Here is an 8,159-nt window from a genome sequence, read left to right as displayed (position 1 = left end):
AATAGACTCCGTAACCTCCGTTACGGGATGTGGAAAGTAAGATTCAAAGCTCAAATTTTCATTCAAATTTTCATCTCCAAAATTCGCAGGATATGGATCAAATGCCACGATCTCTACACCATCATTTCTCGCCAAAGATCCCTCTCCGGGTCCTCTTCGGGTATCCTCTAAAGACATAGCGGTGGCACGACGAATATCATTCGGATCAAATTCACCTATAGGCACTTCGGTTGTGGCTTCCGTCATAACACCTTTTTCGGTTCTTTTCTTCTTAGCAAGCTTAGTCTAAAAAGCAAGAATTAATCACTGAAAACCGGGTAGCTTTAGCAAGATCACGTGTACCCAACCAATTCAACACCATTTCTTCCCTTTCCAAGGCATTCGGTCCTATTGATTCGGCCAACATGTTGTGGTCTCCTAATCTCCATGCTCTCCATTCTAGTGCTCTTTTATACTCCTCCAAAAGTGCACTATTCGCCCCAATTGTGGATATCTCATCATCACTTCCAACTTCAATTTGATCATTCTCAACAACATTCACCTCAACTCTATTTTCCTCAACAAAGCCGTGGCTCTCAAAGATAATTGGGTTCGGGTTTTAAGTGGTTAAGGGTCTTGAGATTGGGTGGCTTGATTGTTCTTCGTTGGATCGGACGGCATGGGTGTTTGATCCTTCATGGCTTGGTTCTCGGATATATTGTTTAAGGTTTTGGAAGGGGTTGGGCAATTTTCTTTTTCGGGTGGGTTTTGGTAGGCTTGTGGGTAAGGTAGGATTTTTAGGTTCATTGGAGTTGGGTGGCCGAAAGAGGTAGCTATGGTTTGTAATATGCTTGGCTTTGGTAAGGGTGACATTTTTGGTTCTCAAAATCTCACCAACGGCAAACCCGTAACCAATCTCCTGTTGAAACCATCCATCCACCAAAGGTTTCGCCTTCCTTATAGACTCACACAACCTTCCAAACATAAAGGCACCCCAATCCACACAAATATTGTTCAAGATAATATCCATAATCAACAATTTTTCTTTTGACAACTTGTCACGGCAATGATACCGGGATTCTACACATTTATGAACAATATCCAACAACAATCCATAATCCTTCTTCAAATCTCTTTTGTTACCATTAACCTTCAGAGATAGCGGTGCGTTTGCAACGCGTACCTCTGCCCAAATGGCATTGACATCATGCACATGATTTTCTACCCTCAAATTCGATTCAACAAGATTAAACATCCTCCGAAAATCGTCGAGATTAATTTCTACATCAACACCATTGATCATAGAAATAATTGAGCCATTTTCTATTCTAGCATTCATGTATAATTCGGTCACCTCATCTTTATAGAAACCAACATATCTAAAAGTGCAAAAATTTAACAACCCACTAGATTCGAGAGAGTTGATAATTTTTACCCCAATAGATTTGTCCTCCACTTGCTTATTGAAGTCAGTGACATCAAGAATCATCCCGCTAAGTACACGGCTTGACTTCCTTGTTCCTCCGGTTGTGAATGACTCCATCTCCACTTGATTAGCCTCCATTTGAGTAGAAATAGAATTTAGGAATTTTTTGGTGCAAGATTGAGTGATTCGGCAGTGAGGTCCGAAATAGGATAGAAGGGATGGGTTTTTGGATTGTGAGGTTATTTGGGTAGGATTTTGGGTTTGGGTGATGGGTTTTAGTGTGTAGAAGATTTTTGTGTAGAGAAATTAGAGTGGGTATAGGAGCATTGAGAGATTTTTGGCTTCTTCTAGTGTGTTTTTCCGGCCGGCGAGAGAGAGAGGAGGAGGAAGAAGACTTTGAGTTCTTCTAGATTTCCAATTCTACCCGTTAGAATTGAGGGAGAAGGGTGAGAAATTACTCTTTTGCCCTCTAGTGGGTAGAGAGAGAGTATTGATCTCTTTGAGGATAAATTCGACCTTCCACATGATTTAAATTTGCCAGCTCAGATTTTTATACTCCATTTGTGAGTACATGGCGCCAAAAATTGTGCTTCAAATAACCGCCAACCTGGAGCAAATCAGATAAAAAAAAATCTCGAAAATAATATGTTAGACCAATAAATATACTCCAGATAAATATTATTATTTCAATTTCATATTTCAATAAAGCTGATTTTCTGAAAAGAAACCTGATAAAAATAAATTGATCAGACTGATACCTAATATCTAAAAAGAAATTTCAAGTTCCCAAAACAATTAAATCTTTTGACTTTCTAAAATTGGGCCTAACTTGTTTGACTTTTGAATCTCCAAAATGGGCAAGTATTCATCAGAATACATCTTTTCTTCTCATATAAACCCAATAGGCATGCAAATATCTAAATTTCCCTTAAATATATTCAATTTCATCAAAATTAACCCAATTGAAAAAATTGTTCCCCCTAAATTGCATACTAATCTCAAATTAATCTAATTAAACACATTTAGCAAACAAATTACACAAATCAATTATGCTAAAACGTGATAAATTAAATAGACATACGTATCACATAAATAAATCGCAAATTTAGGTATGCAGATTTCGTAAGACAAAATTATAACACATAAATTTTACGAAAATATGTACACAAATAAACATATATTATACGTACATACACAAATTCAAATTAAAACACATAGATCACATAGATTACATGCAATACACACAGTACGTATCAAAAATTAACAAAAATTAAGAGTTAAGGAATTGCTTAGCTCATTTCGATCATTCCCATTTCATGCCTTAGAGTTGCAAAACGAGATTCACACAACGGCTTTGTGAGAATGTCGGCAATTTGATTCTCTGTGAGAATATGATCGATTTTCAAATCTTTCTTTTCGACGTGGTCTCGGATAAAATGGTGTCGAACGTCAATATGCTTGGTTCGCGAATGAAGCACCGGATTTTGGGTTATGGCGATTGCACTTGTATTATCGCATAAAATGCTAACATTTTCGCACTTAATCCCATAGTTCAATAATTGTTGTTTCATCCACAAGATTTGTGCACAACAACTCCCAGCTGCAATATATTCGGCTTCGGCAGTGCTCGTAGCTATGGAGTTTTACTTTTTGCTGAACCAAGAGACCAATCTTCCCCCTAAGAACTGGCATGTCCCTGAGGTACTTTTTCGGTCTATTTTACAACCTGCAAAATCTGCATCTGAATAACCAGTTAGTGTAAAATCTCCTTCTTTGGGATACCATAATCCCACATTGATTGTTCCTTTGAGATATCGAATTATCTTCTTGGTTGCAATCAGATGACTCTCTTTGGGCTTTGATTGGAATCTTGCACATACGCCAACCGAGTAGGATATGTCCGGTATGCTTGCGGTTAAGTATAGTAAAGATCCAATCATCCCCCGATACATCGTTTGATCGACGTCTTTTCCTTCATCATCTTTATCCAATTTTTGAGATGTACTCATGGGAATTTTGACTGAGGATTTTCCATCTATGCCAAATTTCTTGATAAGATCTCTTGTGTACTTGGCTTGATTTATGAAAATTCCTTCTTCAAGTTGCTTGACTTGCAGTCCCAAAAAGTAATTTAATTCTCCCATCATACTCATCTCGAACCTGTTCTGCATGAGCTTAGAAAATTTCTCACATAAAGATTTATCAGTACTTCCAAAGATAATATCATCAACATAAATTTGTACTAATAAAATGTGATTATTTTCTTGAATTCTAAAGAGGGTTTTATGGACTAGACCTTTGGTGAATCCACAACTAATTAAGAACATTGACAAGGTGTCGTACCAAGCTCGCGGAGCTTGTTTTAACCCATACAATGCCTTCTTTAATTTGTAGACTTGATCACCAACGTCTTTTACCTCAAAACCAGGTGGTTGTTCGACGTAAACTTTTTCTTCAAGTAAGCCATTAAGAAATGCGCTCTTTACGTCCATTTGATACACAACGAAATTCTTGTGCGCTGCATATGCTAGGAATATCTGGATTGCTTCGAGTCGTGCGACGAGGGCGAACGTCTCATCAAAATCAATGCCTTCTTCTTGTGAATACCCCTTCGCGACTAATCTTGCTTTATTCCTAACAATGACGCCGTCTTCGTTTGCTTTGTTCCTAAAGACCCATTTAGTGCCAATTACATTTTGGTGTGATGGTCTTGGAACAAGTTTCCATACGTCGTTGCGCTTGAATTGATCTAATTCCTCTTGCATGGCATCTATCCAACTTGGATCGGCTAGAGCTTCATCAATTTTTTTTGGTTCCATTTGAGATAGAAAGCATGAGAACATTGCATCTTGTTGTTGATTCCTAGTAGATGATCGCGTCTTTACTCCATCACTTGGATTTCCAATGACTAAGTCATGGGTGTGACTTCTTAGCCATTTCCGATTTGGTTGGATTTTAAGAGTTTCCTTCTTGATGTGATTCCACTTGTTGTGTATTATTGATGGATGCTTCTTCGGTTTCAACTACTGGAATTTCTTCTTGTTGAATTTCAGTTGGAGGCATGCGTGACATTTCGGGTATCTCATTTGATATTGTTTCAAATTGGTGAATACCCAGATCACTTGATTCTTCTACTTCCCGCAACACATTGTCTTCGAACAAATCATTAGAATTATTTAAATCTCGATTACCTTCGCCATCTTTGCCATTTTTGTCATGATTTTCATCGAACACAACATGAATCGATTCTTCTACCACCATGGTTGATTTATTGAAAATTCTGTACGCCTTGCTGGTGGATAAATATCCTAAGAATATTCCTTCGTCCGCTCGCTCGTCAAAAGTCTTTAATTGAGACTTTCCATTAACAAGTACAAAACATTTACAACCAAATGTATGAAAATAGGTGAGATTGGGTTTTCTCCCTTTCCATAATTCATAAGGTGTTTTGTTATAAGACTTGTGGATTAGACTGCGATTTTGAGTATAGCACGTCGTGTTAATTGCTTCTACCCAAAATCTTTTTGGTAGTCCGGCGGCCGTTATCATGACTCGTGCGGCTTCCTTGAGTGTTCGATTTCTTCTTTCAGCTACACCATTTTGTTGCGGCGTTCGTGCGGCAGATAATTGATGTAAGATTCCTTGCGAATTGCAGTAAGATTGAATCACTCTGTTCACGAACTCTGTTCCTCGATCGGTTCGTATTGTTGCAATCTTCATTTCTTTTTCGACTTGCAGTAGCTTCAATAGCTCTGGCAGCTTTGATAAGACTTCATCCTTTTTCTTGATGAATATTGTCCAAGTGTACCTAGAAAAATCATCAACAACAACCAAAGTATATTTCTTACCACTTATACTTACTGGGTCTACTGGACCAAATAAATCCATGTGCAGTAGACTTAAGGGTCTTGATGTTGACTCTTGAGCTTTGACTTTGAATGATGCTTTGATTTGTTTTCCTTTCTGGCATGTATCACAAATTTGATTTTTCTTGAACACAATGTCGGGTAGTCCTTCGACTATATTGTTTCTTGCAAGCTTGTTGATGGTTTTGAAATTTAAATGATTTAGCCTTCTGTGCCATTCCCAACAAGCTTAATTCGAATTATTTGCCATCAAGCATACGGATTCCTTCGTTGTACTCCAATCCACAACATACATGTTTTTCTTTCTTGATCCGGCGAGTACGACTTCATTCGTAGATTCGTCCTTGACTTGACATTTGCCTTTGTAAAATTCTACAAGATATCCTTTGTCGCAAAATTGACTTGTACTAAACAAGTTAAATTTTAATCCTTCGACATAAGATACGTCATCAATTCGTAGACCATTTTTCACAATTGCGCCGGTTCCTTTTGTCATTCCATATCGATCGTTTCCACCGAACACTACTTTTGGTCCTTCGATACTTTTGAACTCAACTAGACTAGTTTTATTGCCGGTCATATGTCGAGAGCAACCGCTATCGAAATACCAAACTTCCTGCAAGAAAGATTAATTATTTTTAGGTACCCATGCTTGATTGGGTCCTTTTGTGTTAGTAATTTTTGGCATCCAAATCCACCTAGATCCCACTGATCCAAGAGTAGGTGATTTGTAACCATTAAAGATTCTATAATCATAACGCACTTGCGAATAATGCTTTGGTGCGGGTTAGGAAGCAGATAGTTGCTTGATTCTATGAAAGAGAGCAAATCTGGACTTGGTCCATGGTTTGTCATCAAGCGACCAATCTTGTTCTGAGGGATATAATCTCCCAGCCCCAATTCTCGGAATTCTTCCCATATTCCTATGAGGTTTTGTTGCACTTGACTCGTTGGCTCTCTTTGGAGATACAAATTTTTGCCTTTTAAAATTTTGTTGCCTATCCGAGATATTGAATTTTTTATTCGACTTTGCAACATTTTTCTTGGCATTAATTTGATTACCAATTCCTTGTCTCATTGTGCTATACTGACTTTTCACAAATTTTACTACTGGAACTTTATTAATTAAAGTAGTAGTAGAATTAGTCAGTTTCACAGGGGTTTGAGAACATGATTGATCGTAGCCTAGTCCGGCTTTATCTCCAGCGGGTTTCTGCATATTTACCATTTTATCCATTATTTTGGATGAATTCGTAAATGATGCGATTACTTCCCGAAGGTTATGTTCTCGAACCTCTCTAGCTTTGCACTCTTCTTGAAGTCGAACATTTTCGGCTTTCAAATTACTCATTTCATTTAGAGCATTTTGCAATTTTTGTGACATTTCTTCCTTTTCAAGAATTAACGTATTATTGCGCTCTTTGATTTGAGTACGAGTGGCCATGACCTTTTGACAATCTTCCATAAGACTTTGAAATGATTCTTGAGTCTGGAAAGAAGTGTCAACGAACTAAAGGAGCTAAAAGAGCTAGAAGATACCTCTTCGTCGATTTCACGCGCCATATAACATTCTTCATGTTCGGATGTCTTGCCCACTAGGCATAGTAGCGCCGTATCTTCTTGTGATGAATCACTCTCGTCACTAGATGATTCTTCGGATTCACTTGCTTCTAACAGATCGCTTATTAGTGCCTTCCGTTTACCCTTTTTGAATTTCTTCTCTTTGGATTTGTATTCCACCTGTGGAGAAGTATTCGAATTTTTGTCCGCCTTGGGGTGTGGACATTCGGCCATAAAATGTCCAGGCTTTCTACAATTGTAACACACGTTTGTGTTATCTTCGACCGGTTCCCTTCTTGATCTTCTATTTTCTCGAAAGAAATTTCGTTGTGGTGATCCTTTGTTCTTTCGCATGAACTTCTTGAATTTCCTAACAAATAAAGAAAATTGTTCGTCAGTTAAAAAATCATTATTTCCTACTGACCTTGATGTTGAGGGTTGTTCGGCCATCAATGCGGATGTTCGTTCATCACGTTCTTCCTCGACTCGTGTCTTCATTTCGAACTCATACGCCTTAAGATCACTAAAGAGTTTATCCGTAGATAATGTCCTTAGATCTCTATGATCGCGCATTGCGGTCACCTTCATATCCCAAATTGTAGGTAGTCCGCGTAACACTTTGAGCGATATTTCTTTCTGGGTAATGGTCTTTCCCAGATCCGTGATCTCTCCAAGAATTTTGATTAATCGAGCTTCCATGTCGGTGATGCTTTCGTTCGGTAGCATTTTGAAATCTTCGAACCTCTTCATGGCAATGGTTAGTTTGTTGTCTTTTTCTTGTTCATCGCCTTCACCGATTCCGATAAGTGTATCCCATATTTCTTTTGCTGTGGTGCACTTTCCAATCTTTGGGAATATGGTGTCATCGACCGCTTTGAACAAAATATCTTTGGCAATGTTGTCCAAATTATTTCGCCCTCTATCTTCCTTTGTCCACTCCATTTGTAGCTTTGGAATATATTGTGGAGCATTTGGAGTTAGTGCGGCGGCAGTGTTAACTTCCATAATTTGGATAGGACCATTTGCGATGACTTCCCACATTTCGTCATTTAAAGCAAATAAGTGCACCTGCATACGTATTTTCCAATCATCAAATTTATCAAGTGAGAAAAGCAAATTTTGAGCAAGAGCCATATCTCTCTTCATTTGAAGATTTTGAGATCTATCTAGCAATCAAAATTGACTCAAATAGACAATAGCCCTGATACCACTTGTTGGTCCCGAAAGGGTGGCGAGAAGTCTAGAGGGGGGGTGAATAGACTTCTCTAACTTTTTAAACTTTCTTCGAAAACACACAAGGCAAATAACACTTTGATAATTTCAACTCT

This window comes from Ipomoea nil, unplaced genomic scaffold (genome assembly GCF_001879475.1).
Source record: "Ipomoea nil cultivar Tokyo-kokei standard unplaced genomic scaffold, Asagao_1.1 scaffold2494, whole genome shotgun sequence".
Classification (NCBI taxonomy): Eukaryota; Viridiplantae; Streptophyta; class Magnoliopsida; order Solanales; family Convolvulaceae; genus Ipomoea; species Ipomoea nil.
The sequence above is the reverse complement of the archived record's forward strand: the minus strand, read 5'-3'. Positions refer to the sequence as shown.